Raw genomic sequence first — 21,185 nt, 5'->3', positions numbered from 1 at the left:
GCTTTTCATCTAACCCATTTCCGAAAGGGGAAAAAATAAAATAATGCACTAAAATCTCTCAGATGACAAGAAGAATAAAAGTTCAAAACTTTTTCATCAATAAGTCTAGAGATATATAAAGATCCTAATTAGTTAATGCCATGTCATAATTAGAGAAGGTTAGAATACTAATTGTTCCTTTTTAATCACTCAATATCCTGATTAATCAGATTTGTTCCTAGTTGTAGGTACTAATGATCTACATGTTAAGGTTTCTTAATATTTAGAATTTAAAAAGGTAAATAGTTGTTTAGATGTCTTTTGTAATGAAGCTTTGAGGGTAACATTAGTCTGGCTCTATAGCTTCTACTTCAGAGATGTTTCAGAACACAAATTTGAGAATCATTTCGTAGTGAAATATTTGGAGGAGGAATAATGGATAGGAGAGTCTTAGTGAATTTATACAAGGTTACGTACACCTGCTTCATGATACTAGATATATAACTTTTATATTGTTATTCATTATTTTCATTATCTAGTTATTTTTACAAAAAGTATTATTAAATGTCATGTATCAAGCATTTTCCATGTCATTACAATGCTAAGGATTCTACAAAGCATCATCCTTTTAAATACAAACTCTGAGAAATGTATTATGCCAATTATATAAATTAATGCTGTCTAGTGAAACTTTCTGTGGTGATGGAAATGCGCTAAATGTGTTCTAACACAGCAGCCACTAGCCACATATGACCACTGAATGCTTGAAATGAGGCTTATGTGACTAAGAAACTGAAATTTTAATTCTAATTAAAGTGATATGGCCAAAGCTACATAGTAGGTGGTGAAGTTGGGATATAAATAATGACAATAATAGTGAATGCATGTTAAAGGTTACCATGGGCTTGGATCTCCATCTTCAAATTCTCTAGATATGTGCTCAACCATTGGAAACATTTAAGGATAGCTCTACCTTTCTATTAAACAAGGTAACTTAAAGTAAGCAAACAAAGAGATATTTTCCTTCAGGATAAGAGATTTCTTGAATTTTGTCAAAATGACTTTCTAAGAAGTAAGATGAGCTGAGCTCCAGCACCAACTCATCTCTGTAGATGGTCTATGTTTCACATGATGGTGGAGCTGAGTTTTGGCATTAGAGGGACAGTAATTAGATTTCAACATTAGATCACATTATCACTAAAAGGGGAAGAAGAACAAAGAAAAAATAGTTATCAAAGTGTTTCTTTTTAAGCTTTGAACTCAGGCGTTTTATTCATTTAATAAAGTAGAACATAAAAAATAAAAAAGCCCATTCCCAACTAAAATTAAAATCAGAGTTTGAATCAAGTAATCAAAGACATTTCTTTTGCATACGATGAGCAAACTTGGGACCAATGACAAATAGGTCAAAGATTTGGTTGAGTATTATCCTTTAACTTATAATTAGCATGGATGTTTCCACTGAAATACATTTTTTACTGTTAATGCAAATGACAGTGAAGTATTAAAAACATGTACAAAAGTGCACAAATCGTAAGTATACAGCTCAAAAAAATTGCAAACGATGCACATCCACGTGACTAGCACCTGCTTCAAGAAAGAAAACATTACCGCATCCCAGAATGTTCTCTATATCCTCGAACAACACCTACTCCTTAGGGAAACCACTGGCCTTATTTCTAACACCATTCAGTAGTTGCGCCTATTTTAAAATGTTATGTTGATGGGATCACACTATATGTTCCCTCTTCTATCTGAATTCTTTTACTCAATTTTGTGTTGTAAGATTCTAAACCCTTATATTTTTAAATTGTTATAGGCATTTTAAATCATTTTATTTCATCTTCCCTCTAACACTATGAGATAGGTATTATTATTCCCTATTCTACCTATGAAGAACGCGAGACTCCAATAGTTATATACCTAATCCACTTAGCTCTTTCTGTGCTTCAGGATTCGAATTCTGATCATTCCGACTCTAGAATCTAAGTCCAATTCGCCACATTTCCCATGCTCCCAAGTATTTACAGCTAACATTTAGTCCTGTGCTTTTTTATTTTTAATTTAAAAATTTTTGTAATTTGAACTTGACTCACAGTGTCACATTAGTTTCGCGTGATTCAACATCTCTGTATGTCATGCTGTGCTTACCCCAAGTGTAGCTACCATCTGTCACCATATAACTCTATTGCATATCATTGATAACATTCCTTATGCTGTGCCTTTCATCCCTGTAACTTATCCATTCTGTAACTGGAAGCCTGTACCTTCCCCTCCCCCCCCTTCTCCCCTTTTGTCCATCCCCTCCACCCCTCCACCAGCAACCATCAGTGTGTTCTTTGTATTTATAGGTCTGATTCTGCTTTATGTTTGTTTGTTTACTTGGTTTTGTTTGTTTGTTTTAGATTCCACAAACGAGTGAAATTTTATGCTACTTGTCTTTCTCAGTCAAACAAACCTTTGTATTTTTAAATGAACCCTGTAGCACAACACAATTATATTTAGGAAAGAAAAGGTAGTTACAGTAAAATCATTGTGATTGCTTGGTACATTCAGTTTCTTTGTACAGTTCTTACTGATTAACTTCCAATTTCAACAAACAAGTAATTTCACTTTCTAGTATTTCTAAGTTACTAAATTAAGATAACGACAAAGTAGATAGGTTAACAGGTTAAGGTGCTTTTTCAAACACACTGAGGCAGGAGGGAAGGGAGGCTTGGGAGACAAGTTGACTAAAGTGAAGCCATATTGGTTTTAGGCTGACCCTGAACATAAAGAGTCACAAGATCCAACTCATGGAAGACTACCAGCCCCATGCCCTCTGGCAATAAAAGCCACAAAGGCTGGGCATTCTTAAGACTGCTCCCTGTGGTTAACTCCACAACCCTAAGACAATGGAAAAACAAATGGCCCAATGTAAGTAATAAACCCAAAGTTAAAGAGCTAACCCCTCCCTATATGGTTAGCTACCCACTCCTTATACAGTTTCTAAAACCTTTCAGTAGAGACAAAGGGGGTCCTCTTCCCCATCTGGGAGGGAGACCAATACTTTGTGAAGCAGCTCCTTTCTTATTTCTAAATGTCTTGCTCTTGAATTCTTTCACAGACAAAGCCAAGAACCCACATGGCAAGTGTCCTGAGACCCTCCCTCTCAGAGCCTTGGCCCATCTGGTGTCAATACCATTCCTGAAGCAAATAATCATTTAATGCAAAAGTCTGGGTATGAAATTAGCAATTACAACTTAGAAATATCTAATTTCTTTTATGATTTTTTTCACAGTACATTTGGAGCAAATTATCAAAAAATGAGATACAGGGTTTTTAAAAATCACGTTTACTGGATATTTTCCCAAAAGTATAAAATTACTACTGTCATATTAATGTTGTCAGTAATGACTTCACTTTGCATTTCTATTTCTTTGCATGGTCTTAATCCTTTTTGGAATCTCAAAGACCTCATTTCAGAAAACAGGCATTGATGATGGCTTCCTAGGGTCATCAATATTCTTTCAAATCTCCCTCCTTTCTCCCAAGTACATCTAGTTGAATACTAGCCAGTTAGACAGTGAATGATAAAAATTCCAATTAGTACCACATTTAGAAGTAATTTAAAGTATTTTCAAGTTCAATTTTGAGCGTTTTTAATTTTCAACAAACACATGATTTAAGACTGAAACCTATCTATAAGATGTGACTGATCAATGTTGTGTAGGTACATGGGAATTACACATAATTAACAACCAAACATTCCTTCATGATATCAATGAGAAGACATGATATATTTATGTACTAAATTACACCAAAAATACTGATAAAAAAATAAGAACACAATTTTAAATCTGGTTTCAGATGTGAAAAGTGAGAGTTTCAGCAGAGTGTACTACAATAACTATTTGTTTTCTATGTTTGATAATTTTAAGTTTACTTTTATGTTTTGTGTGTGTTTGTGTGTGTGTGTGTGTGTGTGCATGTGTAGGTTGTGTTTTAGAGAGATAAGGACTCAAATGTCGGGTGTGATTTTGAAAAAAAATCACTCAGAGTTTCAGTTTTCCTTATTCATAAAATGAAAAAAAACCATTGATCAACAAACATTATTTCAAGATAAATATGTATATGTGTGTGTATATATATACACACATATATATACATATATAAAGATAGCTAAGTGTAGTATAACTATTATAACTTAATATTTTATAATATTAAAAATTTTAACATTTTTCATATCATGATATTTACCAATGAATATGCACAAAATTACTTTAAGCTTATTACTCCAGACATGTTATCATGAGATTGTAACTTCCTTAAAATAATCCATTAATCAACTTTTTCAAGATACCTGTACTTTGCTCTCTCTTTTTTTTTTTTTTTAAAGTTTACTTATTTTCAGAGAGAGAGCACACTGCATGTGAGCATAAGCAGGGCAGGGGCAGACATAGAGGGAGAGAGAGAATCCCAAGCAAGCTCCACACTGTCAGTGCAGAGCCTGATGTAGGGCATGAACCCACAAACCATGAGAAAGTGACCTGAGCCAAAATCAAAAGCCGGACGCTTAACTGAGCCACCCAGGCAGCCTTCCTGTTGAGCAAATTTTATTGTTATTATTTTATAGATAAAGGAAGGAAGGCACACAGAGAGTAGTTACTTTCTCATAATCACAATGACAATCGATAGCAAACCTGGGGAGGCCTCACTCTAAAACCTATATGGAAACCACTATGCTCAATCTGTCACACTAAGTACCAGGACTGAGACCCCAGTGAACACAACAGTAAGTGCTAGATAAAAGATGACAAGAACTCTTCCTAGACATGTTAAGGACACAGAAAGAAAATAATACATATGCAGGCCACAAACTAAGTGAAGGCAGAAATACAAAACTCTTATTAGTGCTGAGTGTGGTTCCACATAGAGGGCTTTTTGCTGATCTAGGTGAGCTTAAAATTCTTGCGGCTGTGATTGGCTCAGAGAATAGGAAACAATACCCAATGCTCACTCACGGAAGTGAGTCTAAGACTACCCTTCCCAGGATGCTAAATTCTCACCTTAAGGACGAATGAGAAATTCATCTCTCCTTTCCAGCCACCACTGCCACCACCATCCCAAACTGCTAAGAAAATCTCCAGGCTTAAGCTTTGATGTTGACTGCAGTGGGGAAAAACCTTGAGAATCAATCCAACCAACACAAGACCTCATTGGGTCTGTAGCCTTCATTCATACACTACCAATTTGCTCAATTCAAGGAGAAATCATAATATTCTGAACTCGTAAACCCAGTGGTCCTAGACTCTACCTGAATAAACAGAAAAACCACAACTGAGAATTTGAGAAAAGTGACCTGTCACTGATAGTGGCCTAGCCTCCTCCCAGAAGAAAGCACATTTTCAAAACAACCACCTCCAACCTATGCCTTAAATAATCCTAACAGGTAAGTTCCAAGAAAGATAAAAAAATGTTAGAGTAAAATAATCCTAAAAATGAAGAAGGAACAAAATTCCATAAAGAAGAGTTAGGTGAAGAAAAAGCAAAATCAGGGCTGCTTGGTGGCTCAGTTGGTTAAGCCTCTGACTCTGGCTCAGGTCATGATCTCGAGGTTCGTGGGTTCAAGCCCCGCATTGGGCTCTGTGCTGACAGTTCAGAGCCTGGAGCCTGCTTCAGATTCCATGTCTCCCTCTCTCTCTGCCCCTCTCCTGATTGTTCTCTGTTTCTCTCAAAAAATAAAAAAACTTAAAAAAAATAATAAATAAATAAAGCAAAATCATACCCACGGAGGGAATTAGCAGGCACAGAATACAAAGCAGACGTGTTCAGTATGTTTCAGTAAATAGACATCTTAAAAATAGGAGGGGAAATGAGAATAGCTGCACATAAATAAAAAGTATCTTGTAGAAATGAAGAAATAGTAATTGAAATGAAAAAGTCAGAGATGTGGGGCGCCTGGGTGGCGCAGTCGGTTAAGTGTCCGACTTCAGCCAGGTCACGATCTCACGGTCCGTGGGTTCGAGCCCCGCGTCGGGCTCTGGGCTGATGGCTCAGAGCCTGGAGCCTGTTTCTGATTCTGTGTCTCCCTCTCTCTCTGCCCCTCCCCCGTTCATGCTCTGTCTCTCTCTGTCCCAAAAATAAATAAACGTTGAAAAAAAATTAAAAAAAAAAAAAAAGTCAGAGATGAAGCTATTAGCAGTGTAGGCATAGTTGATGAGAGAATTAGTGAACTGAATGGTAGGATAGAAGAAATGACCCAGAATGCCTTACAGGACAAAAAGACACATAAACCTAAAAGCAAATTTGAGCCATAGCATTTAGTGATAAAGTTTAGCAAATGTCTAATCAGAGGTTCAAGAAGAGAGAACAGAATTTTCCAGAATTGATAAAAACAACAACAAAACAAAAAAACAGCTGTCAACAGATTTAAGAAGCCCAATCAAGTACCAACAGGACAAACACAAAGTGCCCTCCACATCTTGTAGAAACTGCAGAATGCGTGGCAGCCTACCCCCAACAGAAGGTCGAGTCATAGAAGGGTCTCAGGAGTAGAAGAATGGTGGTTGAGTGGAAGGAGGGAAATATCTTCAAAGTGCCCAGAGAAAATAGCTGCACACTTGGAATTCTAGCCCTAGCAAAAATGTCTTTCAAAAACAAGAAGGAAATAAACACTTTTTGAGACAATCACAGGGTGGCGTGGAAAGGTACCGATGGAAAGTTCTACATGGTGTCCCTTAAATGAAATGATTCCAGTGGAAAATCTAAGATATAGGAAGATATGAAAAAACAAGTAAAGTATTAAGTGTTTAAATCACTCGACTTGAGCATGGGCTCTACAATGCATAATTCTATTCTTCTGTGTGGCCAAAAAAACAGACTAAGATATCCCAAAACAATAACATATAAATTTCAATGGTAAGGACTTACTTTAAATGTCTGAATATTCTAAATAATATTCAGGGTGGAGGGTACATTGGTATTTTTAGGTACATGTATGTTAAAATTTCTAAGGTAACACTTATTAAATAATTTTTTTAACGTTTATTTATTTTTGAGACAGAGACAGAGCATGAACGGGGGAGGGGCAGAGAGGGAGACACAGAATCTGAAACAGGCTCCAGGGTCTGAGCTGTCAGCACAGAGCTCGACGTGGGGCTCGAACTCACCGACTGCAAGATCATGACCTGAGCCAAAGTCTGATGCTTAACTGACTGAGCCACCCAGGCGCCCCATTTATTAAATAAAATAGAGCATATAACATCGCAAATGCACAAAGGATACAAAGGGAAGGAAAAGAAATGAGATAAAAATATAGAAAAATATAGAAAAATGATAGAATCTATCATTTCTGCAGTTAGAATAAAAATAATTCAATCTTCTACTTAACAAACCAGGTTAATCACAGGGGATAGAATATACTCTAATGTATAATACATCAACGCTAAAAGAAGGAAAGTGGAAACATAAGTCAAAATTCATTTTAATTTAGAAAATTTATTTTCATATAGAAATTTACCTTTCTGGCTTTTGCTGGGGGGTTGGAGAAGGAACTGATATTTAAAAATGTTAACAAGGGGGCACCTGCGTGGCTCAGTTTGTTAAGCAGTCAACTCTTGGTTTCAGTTCAGGTCATGATCTCATGGTTTGTGAGTTCAAGCCCCGCATCGGGCTCTGCGCTGACAGTGCGGAGTCTGCTAGAGATTCTCTCTCTCTCTGCTCCTCCCCCACTCATGCTCTCTGTCACATTCTAAATAAATAAACTTAAAAAATGTTTAAAGATACATAAATAAAAATGTTAACAATATTAAAAGTTAGTCCCGATGCGTTCATGTGTGGCTGAGAAGAACGAGTTTCACTATTTGCCTGAGATGTCATTGGAGAACTTAAGCGTGAATAAAACAAAATAGCTAAGTACTATTTTTTAAATAAATTAACCTTTGTGAATATAACCTGCATTGTTTCCTTAAAAAATGCGGAAAATTAAAAAAAAAAATTAAAAAAAAAAAAAAGGGGGCGCCTGGGTGGCGCAGTCGGTTAAGCATCCGACTTCAGCCAGGTCACGATCTCGCGGTCCGTGAGTTCGAGCCCCGCATTGGGCTCTGGGCTGATGGCTCAGAGCCTGGAGCCTGTTTCCGATTCTGTGTCTCCCTCTCTCTCTGCCCCTCCCCCGTTCATGCTCTGTCTCTCTCTGTCCCAAAAATAAATAAACGTTGAAAAAAAAAAATTAAAAAAAAAATGCGGAAAATTCCTAAAGATATTGTAAGAAAGGGGAAAATATAAGTAAAAATTACAAGTTGATTACATAATTTTTAGATAGTAGTAAGGACACATCTAACAAACTTGGTTAAATTAACACCTAAAAATTAAAGCTGGCTCATCGTGAAAATTGTAACTGAATCAAATTTGCTACAGAATCGATGCCACTTGACTTTTTCTATCAGCTTCTTTATAATAAAAAATGTACACTGGGCTCCGGGCACAGTCTTTATTATCTGGAAGAGGTAACCTTGGAAGATTTGATTCATAGACTTTTGGGAGTTTCTGTTAGTGAGTAAAATCAGGAAAGTTATGTCTAAAGTTGTTTTAAAAGAATGAAAATCAGAAATGAATATTATAATTATACCTGTTGTAATTATATTTCTAAATGAAAGCTAAGACACAGGAAACCACTTATGAATTTCTAAGACCTCATCTGGAAATTTTAATGCACACAGGTGCCCAACATTAAGAGAAAATCACCAAATAATTGCCTCTATCATATGGGGTGTAGGTGAGCCCATTAATTTTCTAGCAGCCTAAATAACTGTTCCCCTCTGTTGCCTAAATGAATACTATGGATGTGAAAATATTAGTGGAATAATTAGTGATGTCCTAAGAACTTCCAAAGCCCATTAAAGTCCAATAATGCTAATTTTAAACTTCAGTTTTTCAATTAGACCCCATTTTAACATTTAACAGCACTGAAGGCTCACTCTCCCTGTAATAGAGTGAAAGTATTTTAGAATGTCAGGGCAAAAACTCTCAAATCCCACATTTCCACCTACTAATGTCAGCATGTCAAGCTGTGTTTGTAAGGGGCAAAAAGAACAGATCCTTGGCTTCTTAAACTACTTTAACCTGGCTCTTGTATTTTCAGGAACTACAAAGAAACCTTCATTTTAAAGCTCTTAAGACAATACATATGTCCAACATATGATAAAATATGAATGAGGAAAGGAAAATGTCAGGTAGAGAGGTCTATTTATAAGGCTATTCAAGACTTACACAAAAAAATAAAAGGCAGAAAAAGAGAGGGCATAGTCATTTCAAATAAGAAAGCTTAATGTCTGTTTTTTTGTTTTGTTTTGTTTTTTGGATGTCAAAAAGGTGAGTACAGTCCAATACTTCCTAATTCCAATGTATCTACTATTTGTATACTTAAGTAAAAGTCTAATATAATTCATAGATATTCTAGTGAGTAAAATAAAACTTACTGTAGAAACAACAATTTAATAATGTTAGGTAGACACAGGCAACACAATTTGAATGACAAAAACCTTTTCAGGAGTTTTACTGTTATTTTATTATAGCTAGAATTTATCAAAGCTTACTCTTAAAAAGTGGTGCCCAATATCACATGATAATTCCTATTTGAAAAATTAAAGAAAGAGACTGGAGAACAGCAGAATCTTCCTTTTATCATTTTTAAAGTTATACACTGAAACATGTTTTATTACAGGAGGCATGAGATTCAAACATCGGAAAGACTTGCATTTATGTGATCATTGAAACTTTTTTTTAAGTTTAATTTTCGTTTCTTTGTAAAATCTTCAGAAAAGAAATACTACCTCAAAAAATACTTGCTTTGTTCTTTTCTTCATTATTGCTATTCTCATGACTGATCATATATTCTCCAATGAAGCTTTGAAATGGACTCTGAAATATTTGTTCTACCTTTTCATCCAGGTGGAAAAGAAAGAAATTGTGTTCCATTCAACACACAGTAATAACGGAAAACATGTACAATTTGAACTCTCTGAGAGAGGAAAACAAGTTTTTGATGTTGATTCTGAATAACAGAATGTTAAAGGTTTTTGGTGAAAGCTCACTTATTACAGGAATGTCTAAGAAGTTTGTACTGTTGCTATGATTCTGCAGTTATGAATTCCAATCCTTCAGCATTCAAAGCAAATTAAATGATCCTCCTTATTTCTCACCTGTGTTCTTTGTCAGTTACATTACATTAGATCAATCCAAGGCCAATATAGTTCCACCTTCTCATCTCCCCGGCTCCTGTCCCTCTTCTAGCTGCTGTGCTGGTCCCTCCTGCCATCGTCTGCCCACCGGGCAAGGGCACCCCACCCAGACATGAACTGGGACACAGATCTCAGCATCCATCATCTGGCCCCAGGCCTCCTGACTTCCTGTCTGTCAGCAAGCCTTCCGCATTGGAGATCTGCAATACCCCTCAGTTCACAGACAACCAAGCAGATGCTGCCCAAGCAGGCCCTCACGACTGAGTTTTCACTCCAGCCATGGCAGAAAGACGGTCAAGAGCCCCCACCTGCCACAAGAGGGGCATTATGACACGCACACGAAATATTCTTAGTCTGAGCCCAGTGCACCATTCCAACTTCCTGCCCTACAGGTACCTCTACTTGAATTTCCCCCAAACCATACTACCTATTTTTTTTTTTTCCTGAACAATCTGTGTTCTTCTATGATTCCAACTCTTTACTTACTCAGTTTCTTCTAATTTAAAATGTCTCTTATTGGGGTGCCTGGGGGGCTCAGTTGGTTGAGCATCCGACTTTGGCTCAGATCATGATCTCAAGGTTGGTGAGTTTGAGCCCCACATCAGGCTCTGTGCTGACAGCTCGGAGCCTAGTTCAGATTCTGTGTCTCTCTCTCTTTCTGCCCCTTCCCCACTCATGCTCTCTCTCTTTCTCTCTCAAAAATAAATAGATGTTAAAAAATGTTTAAGAAGTGTCTTTTGTCTGCTAGGCCAAATGGTGCTCCCTCCTGGACTATATTATGGTATATGTGTGAGCACGCCCACACACACCTACACATACTGAATATATATAATATTGAACAATAAAGCCAAGTCTCACCTTAAATGATAATTTTCTCAAGTCTGTCCCAATTCCCTGAGGGGCACTGCTGTTTCCACCTGCATGTTCCTAACTACTATATTTTATGTATTTTTTACTATAGCATTTACCTTGGCATGTTATACTATTTAAGCGTATCTATTACACTTGATTTTCTTATTCTTTTACATCTTTTGTGACTTGGTTTTCAGATTGGCCACTAAAATCTCCTTCAAAAATGAAAATTAAAATTTAAAGAGGATATATAACATTTTTTTAAAATCCTCTTGAACACAAACTTTTTTTAAGCTTATTTTTGTTCCCATCATTACATTATTTAAGACAGTTTGTCCTTCATGTGTTCAAAAATTTGGACCACCTTGCTTCATGAAAAGATTTGAGTATCCTGTCGCTTAAACATCCTCATTTATATTTTTACAGTTTTAAAGCACAATTAATTTACGAGATAAAGAATGGCATTTTCATCATTGCAAAAAGGTTTAGGATATGAATAATGTATAAGAAGCCTATTTATTCTTCAATTATTAAGTTTAAGAGGGAATCGGAGGATCCTGATAGCAAGGCATTTGCAAATTAAATGCGAAAGTGGCATCTTCTGTGTGTTCTCTCTGACAACGTTTGCCCATTTAAGACAGAAACAATAAGCACACACAAAAAGCTTTACTACAAAAAGCAAAACCTTTATCATTGCTTTTTAAAGAGTATGTCAAAGGAAAATGGAATTCAATTTATAAACCTTTTACTTTGGAAAATAAATGGAGAACTTTCAAAAATATAGTGAATATAAAGTACTATGATGAAATTAATGATTAGCAGCAGAAAAGCCTTTAGGACCATTAACGTGACACTAATTATACAGAGGCCCATACTGACAGATTGGAATGGTGCTATTTACACATGGGAAAATAAAATCTGCCTCCTCGAATATATATACATTGCAACATTTTAATGTAAACAACACATTCAACAACAACAAAAAAACTTGCTTTCTGCAATGTCCGTCATTTAAATTGGTGGTATTTCAGAAACCATCTGTCTCTATGTATGTGTGTATATATATATACACATACATACACACACATGGATATATGACACACATATATGTAAACATGTATGCACAGACATATATTTTTTTCAGTTTTATAACAATGTATATTTCGTCTAACATCTAACAAGTTTGATAAGAAGAAACAGCTGTAACACAAAGTAAAATTCCTGTTACTATTATTTTTTGTTGGATGAAATTCTAAAAAGAATTGGCCCCAAAACAATATACTACAAAGCAGAGTGGCCAACATTACAATTCCACCTGGAGATAGTAGGCTAAAATATTATTATTCTCAGTTGCTAATTTTTAAAAATATTTTTAGTTTTGAGAAGCATGGATGAGATTGTGGTGATGAATCTACTTTTGCAAAATTATTTAAATGCTTTTTTCACCCTGTTTTCCTTTTTAAAAATTCCTAAATTAGTTTCTTTCTTTCTTCTTTGACTCCTAAATCAAATTAATCTTTTTAAAACTTTATTTTTATTTATTTATTTATTTATTTATTTAATTTTTATTTTTTAATTTTTTTTAACGTTTATTTATTATTGAGAGACAGAGAGAGACAGAGCATGAGCAGGGGAGGGGCAGAGAGAGAGGGAAACACAGAATCCGAAGCAGGCTCCAGGCTCTGAGCTGTCAGCACAGAGCCCGATGCGGGGCTCGAACTCATGGACTGTGAGATCATGACCTGAGCCGAAGTTGGACGCTCAACCAACTGAGCCACCCAGGTGCCACTTCATATTATTATTCTTGCTCTGTGTTATTTGTAAAGATGAAAAATTGTAGCCACTTAAATGTCCAACTGTCTTTTATAATGTGTCTAATTATAAATACTTGATTACTTCTTGTTTACTACAGAAATATCAGAAAATGTATATTAGCAAAGGAATACTAAAAACTCTACATTGTATCCATTTATAGCCATTATTAATATGTTTATATATGTCGTTTTATATTTCCTATATATAGATATGCTTTCTGTAACCAGGATCAAATGATCTGTATGGATTTTATAACTATTATTTTCAGTCATTAGCCAGTTATATGGATTTTTTTTAATCTTAAACAAAAACAGCCTATTTCTATTTCAAACAACACATAATAGGAAGAATGGCATTTTTTTTTTTTTTTTTTTAAATTTTTTTTTTCAACATTTATTTATTTTTGGGACAGAGAGAGACAGAGCATGAACAGGGGAGGGGCAGAGAGAGAGGGAGACACAGAATCGGAAGCAGGCTCCAGGCTCTGAGCCATCAGCCCAGAGCCTGACGCGGGGCTCGAACTCACGGAGCGCGAGATCGTGACCTGGCTGAAGTCGGACGCTTAACCGACTGCGCCACCCAGGCGCCCCGGAAGAATGGCATTTTTAAAAATTTTAATAAATAAGTAATACTTTTTAAAAATAAGCATATTTTTAAGGGGTATATAAAATCTATAAATTGTACCAATATTGTCAAGGCTCAAAAGATAGTTACTAGGTTGCCCCTATACCTTAGTTATTGTAAATAATGCTGCAATAAACAAAAGGGTGCCTATATATTTTTGAATTAGTGCTTATGTTTTCTTTGTGTAAATACTCAGTAGTGGAATTTGTGGATCACAAGGCAGTTCTATTTTTAATATCTGAGGAACCTCCATAATGTTTTCTACCGTGGATGCACCAGATTGCACTCCCACTGATGGTGTGAGAGGCTTCGTTTTTCTTCACATCCTTGCCAACACCTGCTGTTTGTCATGTGTTTGATTTTAGCCACTCCGACTGGCATGAGGTGGTATCTCATTGTGGTTTTGATTTGCATTTCCCTGATGAGGAGTGATGCGGAGTATTTTTTCATGTGTCTGTTGACCATGTGGATGGTGATAGACAAATGGATTAGAAAGATGTGGTATGTATACACCGGACTATTACACAGCCATAATAAAGGGATGAGATTTGGCATTTGCATGGATGGACCCAGAGGGTGTTATGCTAAGTGAAGTAAGTCAAACTGAAAAAGACAAATACCACAGGACTTCACTCATATGTGTAATCTAAAAAAGAAAACAAATGAATAAACCAACAAACGGAAGACAAAATTAGACCTATAAATACAGACAGCACACTGATGGTTGCCAGCGGGGAGAGGACCGAGGGGATGAGCAAGAAGGATGAAGGGGAAGGGAGTACAGGCTTCTAGTTATGGAATGAATCACTCATGGAAATAAAAGGCACAGCCCAGGGAATACAGTCAGTGATGCTGTAATAGTGCTGTGTGGTGACAAATGGTAGCCACACTTGTGTTGAGTGTAGCACAATTTACACAGAAGTTGAATCACTGTGTTGTATTCCTGAAATGAATGTCACATTGTGGGTCAAGTACATACAGATTAAAAAAAAAAAGAAGAAGAAATAAAGAGTTACTAGATAACATTCATCTTTGATAAAATTGTTAGTTTCTGTTTGCTTTGTTTTGGCGGAGAAATAGCATTGGCCCATCTGTCTTTAGCCTAGTTGCCTTTGGCCAACCTGCGGTAATTTAAATAGCTCTTCAGCCAATTAAGAACTGGCATTGACAATGACTGGAATTTACTCGATGCGGATTGAGTGTCAGCACTGAAGAACTGTAATGAATAAAAGATTATACTCAAACAAGATCTGGCAAAGCCTAAGTAAGAGATAAGGGTGTACAAAGTGTTCTGCATTGGCTAAGGACCTTATAAACAGGGGATCATTTAATTTTCCTAACTCTGGTAGGTATAAAGAACAAAGCCATTCTGTAGATGCTGTTCCTGAGCTGTGCGTGTGACAGTAAAACTCCGCAAATGACCCCAAATCACACAGCTGGTGAGTGGATCCTGGAATGTTTGACTCCGAGGCCCATGCGAGATTTGCCAGCGAACTGGATGGAGGGAAGTATGTGTTGGACTGAAGGTTATCTCCAGATCCTGGTTTCAGGGAGAGAGAGAGAGAGCGAGCGAGAGAGAGCGCACCTGCAACCTAACCAACAGATTTTATTAAAAATTGCAAGTTACATTTCTCTCTTTTTTCCCCTCCATCTGTGAAGATATTCATCAGACTCAGTAAGGAATTAAATTAAGACAAGTAGCTTTCTCTTGGCATCCCTCTTTCAGGACCAAGCAGAACACAAAGCCTGGCGAAAAGAAGCATCGTTTCTATCCTACCCCAGGGATCCTCCTCCGTGAAATGACATGTGAAAAAAGAATTCAGTGTTATAATTGCATTTAGTGCTAATAAGACCCTCATAAACGTAGGGGAGCGTACACATTTTCATCGTGTTCCTTTCCTTCCGTCGTTAGTTATTCCTAATTTTCACAGAGACTATTAACGCAACATAACATTAACATGCTCAGGAGGTGCCACAAAAGACTGTTCGTCATGCTGTGATTCATTAAAGCCAGAGAAAGGACTCTTTCATTTTTCAACTTTTTAACAGATAATTCATTGTATAATCTCGAAAGATAAATTTTCTGCAGTTCAGAACTTTCTATTCATATTTTTCTTTGAAAAATGGCATTTTTGACCATATCTATCTACAAAGGGGAATTTAAGAAATCTATTTAACATTCCTGAATTGCTAATCATTTCCAGTTTGTGACTATTTTTTCATGGCGTTAGTACCTTGTTTCTGAAACAGTTTAAGAAATTTTGTTGACTTTTTAAATTATTTTTATATTTTAAGAGAATTTCAAGATTTTTTCCCCACTTCCCAGACATTAATTAGTTCCTAGACAAAAACCTCAGGGTCGGCTTTAGCTCAAGCGGTTACTTTGCATGTGGTTACTAGACAAACACCTCACCCAATTTTATGTTTTGATCTGGTATGGTGTGATAAGGACCAAAACTCCAATATGCCCTTTTAAAAAAATATTCTTTCTTACAAGGTTATTTTGAGAGAGACAGAGACAGTGTGAGTGGGGGAGAGGCAGAGAGAGAGAGAGAGAGAGAGAGAGAGAGAGAGAGAGAGAGAGAAAGAGAGAGAGAATCCCAAGCAGGTTCCACACTCAGCACAGAGCCCAACGTGGGGCTCGAACTCATGATCTCTGAGATCATGACCTGAGCCAAAACCAAGAGTCAGCGGCTTAAGCCACCTGAGTTCATGACTGAGCCACGTAGGCACCCCCCCCCAAAAATATTCTTTTTAAACCTGTTCTCTGTATAAGTTGATATGGGAACTAACTGAAGGCTGAAATTTCTCTTAGCTGTGCTGTTAGGGTTTGCTATTCAGAACCTTACATCTACATATGTAGACATTATTTTTTTCTTAAAGTCGCTATGATTTCCTAAAAGGGTAATACCAAGCCATCGATAATTATTGACAAATAAAATATGTAGAAAAATACTTCATAGCACAGCGTTAATACTACTCATTTAAAACATAAAAATATGGGGGCACCTGGGTGACTCAGTCAGTAAAGCATCCAACTTCGGCTCAGGTCAGGATCTCATGGTTCATGAGCCTCCTGTCCGGCTCTGTGCTGACAGCTCGGAGCCTGCTTTGGATTCTGTGTCTCCCTCTCTCTCTGCCCCTCCCCTACTTGCACTCTCTCTCTCTCTCTCTCTCTCTCTCTTTCAAAAATAAACATCAAAAGTTTTTTAAAATAAATAAAACATACAAATATGCCTCATAAATATGAAACTGATCACTGCTGATATAAAAGAACTATGTCGGGGCGCCTGGGTGGCGCAGTCGGTTAAGCGTCCGACTTCAGCCAGGTCACGATCTCCCGGTCCGTGAGTTCGAGCCCCGCGTCAGGCTCTGGGCTGATGGCTCAGAGCCTGGAGCCTGCTTCCGATTCTGTGTCTCCCTCTCTCTCTGCCCCTCCCCCGTTCATGCTCTGTCTCTCTCTGTCCCAAAAATAAATAAACGTTGAAAAAAAAAATTAAAAAAAAAAAAAGAACTATGTCATTCAAAATATGTAAGTTTATCTTTCTCAAGATTGCTTTGTCTATTCAGGATCTTTTGTGGTTCCATACAGACTTTAGAATTATTTGTTCTAGGTCTGTGACAAATGCTGCTGTTTTTTTGACAGGGACTGAACTGAACGTGTAGAGTGCTTTGGGTAATATGGACATTTCAACAATATTAGTTTTTCAAATCCACGAGAATGAAAACTATTTCTATTTATTTGTGTCATCTTCAATTTCTTTCATCAATATTTTATACTTTTTGGATACAGCCTTTCACCTCCTGGTTAAGTTTATTCTTAGTTAGGTATTTTATTCTTTTTGGTGCAACTGTAAATGGGATTATTTTCTTAATTTCTTTTTCTGATACTTTATTATTAGTTTATGTAAATGCAATTCTGTATATCAATTTTGGGTCCTACAACTTTTTTTTGAATTCATTTTTCAGCACTAGTGGCTCTTTTGTAGCATCTTTAGGGTATCACAATCCTAGATTTCAATATACCCTACAAAGCCGTAGTAATCAAAACAGTATGGTACTTGCACAAAAATAGGCACATAAATCAATGGAACAGAATAGAGAGCCCAGCAATAAACCCACGATTATATGGTCAACTAATCTATGACAAAGGAGGCAAGAATATGTAACAGAGAAAAGACAATCTTTTCAACCAGTTGGTGCTGAGAAAACTGGACAGCAATATGCAGTAGAATCAGGACCATTTTCTTACATCATCAACAAAATTGAACTGAAAATGAATTAAAGACCCAAATGTGAGATCTGAAACCATAAAGTTCCTAGAAGAAAGCAACATAGGCCATGATATCTTTGACATCAGGCATAGAAATATTTTTCTAGATGTGTCCCAATACAAGGGAAACAAAAGCAAAATTAGACTATTGGCACAACATCAAAATAAAAAGCTTCTGCACAACAAAGGGAACCATCAACAAAACAAAAATGCAACCTACAGAATAGGAGATGTTTGCAAATGACATATCCAATAAGTGGCTACTATCCAAAATATACAAAGGACTTATACCACTCAACACCAAAAAATAAAGAATCCAATTAAAAATAAGCAGAGGACCTGAACCAACATTTTCCCAAAGAAGACACAGATGGCCAACAGACACATGAAAAGATATTCCACATCACTGATCATCAGGGAAATGAAAATCAAATTCACAATGAGATATCACCCTACACTTGTCAAAATGGTTAGAACCAAAAAGACAAGAAATAACAAGTATTGACAAAGATGTGGAGAAAAAGGAACCTTCATGTACTGTTAATGGGAATGTAAATTGGCGTAGCCACCATGGAAAACGGTGTGGAGGCTCCTCAAAAAATTAAAAATAGAACTTCTGTATGATCCAGTAATTCCAGTACTGGGTATTTACCCAAGGGAAACAAAACACTAATTCTAAAAGATACGTTCACTTCCATGTCTATTACAGCATTATTTACAAAAGTCAAGATATGGAAGTAACCTGAGTGTCCATCAATTGATGAATGGATAAAGAAAAGGTACATATAAAGAACTTGTAAAACACAACATGCAAAAAACATAATCCAATTAAAAAATGGGCAGAAGACAGAAATACACATTTTTCCAAAGAAGCATCCATATGGCCACCAGACACAGGAAAAGATGCTCAACATCACTCATCATCAGGGAGATACAAATCAAGACTGCAATGAGGTATCATCTCCCACTTACCAGAATGGCTAAAACAAAAAACACAAGAAACAAGTGTTGGTGAGGATGTAGGCAAAAAGGAACCCTCATGCACTGTTGGTGGGAATGCAAACTGGTAGAGCCACATGGAAAACACTATGGAGGTTCCTCAAAAACAGAACTACCCTACGACCCAGCAAGTGCACTACTAGCTATTTACCAAAAGAATGCAAAAACACTAATTTGAAGGGATACACGCATCCGAATGTCTATTACAGCATTGTCTACAATAGCAAAACAAAGGAAGCAGCCCAAGTGTCCATCGACTGATGAATGTATAAAGATGTGGTGTATATATCTAATGGAATATTACTCAGCCATATAACAGGAATGAAATCTTGCTATTTGCCATGACATGGATTTAGTTAGAGAGTATTTTGCTAAGTGAAATAAATCAGGGAAAGACAAATACCATATGGTTTCACTCATATGTGGAATTTAAGAAGGAACAAAGAGATTGAAAGAAAGAAAGAAAGAAAGAAAGAAAGAAAGAAAGAAAGAAAGGTAGATAGGTAGATAGGTAGGTAGATAGATAGATAGATAGATAGATAGATAGATATAGCAAATCAAAAAACAGATCCTTAACTACACAGAACACACTGATGGTCACCAGAGGGTAGGTGGGTGGGAGAACAGGTCCAGTAGGTGATGGGATGAAGGAGGGCAGTTGTGATGAGCACAGTCATGTATAGATGTGTGGAATCACTATGTTGTACACCTGAAACTAATATTAAACGGTATATTAACTGCAGTGGAATTTAAATAAAAGTGCAAAAAAAAAAAAAAGAAGAGGTAGTATGTATACATACAATGGAATATTATTAAGCCACAAAAAAGATTGAAATCTTCCATTTGCAGCAATTTGGATGGGCCTAGGGGGTATAATACTAAGTGAAATAAGTCCTTCAGAGAGAGACAAATACCGTATGATTTCACTCATACGTGGAACTGAAGAAACAAAACACATGAACAAACAAAGAAGGATCAACAACAACAAAAAACAGACTCTTAATGCAGAGAACAGGCTGGTGGTTGCCAGAAGGGAGGTGGGTGAGGGGATGGGGAAATAAGTAAGGGGGATATAATTCAACAAAATGCAAGTTGAAGTTACACGGATTATGTCTCAATGGAATCATATCTTAGTGTATTTCAAAGACTGAATGTACCTAGTCATTACATAATGGAAGAAACTATTTTTATATTACTGTTCAGATTTTATGGTTATTCTTTTAATGTTTGTTTATTTTGACAGAGAGAGAGTGAGGGGACAGAGAGACGGAGGGAGAATCCCAAGCAGGCTCTGCCCTGTCAGTCCAGAGCCCCATGCAATCTCGACTCCATGAACCATGAGATCATGACCTGAGCGGAAACCAAGAGTAGGATGCTTACCCAAACTGAGCCACCCAGGTGCCCCAATAATTATTTCTTATTCTATCACTCAGATAAGAAGAAAAATTAGTGTTCTGCACTGATACTAAGGTGAGTTCTAGAAAGGGAGGCCCACTGTTTACTTTCAAGGGCAACGATCAAATACCTCAGTGTTCCATAGAATTGTTTTGATAACTTCTATGCACCGTGCATACGGAACTTGGAGCATGGAGACCACAGTCATTTTATAGGTAGAAAGAACCTAGTCAGACAAAATAATTCACAGTGACAATGGACGTTTACTGAGAGGTATGTCTGGGGTAGGTGCTGTACTCAGTGCTTGATACGCAGTTTTTTCATTTATATTCATGAGAAATGTGTTATACCGCCCTGTTATAACTTGCAGACCTGATGCTTACAAAAATTCAGAACTCTGCCCAAGGTCAAGCAGCCCAGTAGTGATTGAAAGGTAACAATCCAAGTTTGTCTTCTTCATGACGCTTTTGGGAAAGGGACATAGATTTAAATATTAAAACTTTACTTTTACGGCCTTTATGTTTCGTATTCATTAACCTTCTTTTTCATGCTCTGGGGATCCAGCATATTCAAAACGTCGGATTACACTTTAATCAATATTGACTTAAATCAAAAGTTCTCTAATTCCCTTACTAATTCCCGTCGCACAGAAAGAGTAGGACCCAGCACTCATTTCCTGCCTGCAGACGTACCTGTTTCTGTCTTCTTTTTTGCACGTTTAGTCTCAGCCCACACTTTGATTTTAGCTCTAACCCTGACACGGGAAACCCACGCAGAGCCTGTGTCTCCAAAGTGATGGTCTGCGTCTCACCTGGCCTTGCCCTGCTCAGATGTGACTCACCTGCAGTGGGTTCTAGAGTCTCACCAGGGCTCTCTTGGTCAGGAAGGTGGACTGCTCCCTTGCTGAGAGCCTAACTCCTTCCTCCCCCTGGCTCTTCTGTGGCTCCCACCTCATTCCTTTCATCTAGGCCTCCTACCCAGCTTGCATTCAGGTGTCCTCGTCAAAAAACAGCATCATCAGAACCTTT

General features: G+C 37.0%; 1 protein-coding gene across 17 annotated transcripts in view; it reads right to left on the bottom strand.

Annotated features, from left to right (window-relative positions):
* The window catches only part of PCDH15 (protocadherin related 15), a 789,181-nt gene that overhangs the window by 63,405 nt on the left and 704,591 nt on the right, over positions 1–21,185 (bottom strand). The window lies entirely within an intron of this gene.

Source organism: Lynx rufus, unplaced genomic scaffold, assembly GCF_022079265.1.
Source record: "Lynx rufus isolate CCGP_SWC_20201006 ecotype Redwood Valley unplaced genomic scaffold, mLynRuf1.p SCAF_25, whole genome shotgun sequence".
Lineage (NCBI taxonomy): Eukaryota > Metazoa > Chordata > Mammalia > Carnivora > Felidae > Lynx > Lynx rufus.
Note: the sequence above shows the minus strand (reverse complement) of the source record. Positions and strands in the feature narration are given on the sequence as shown.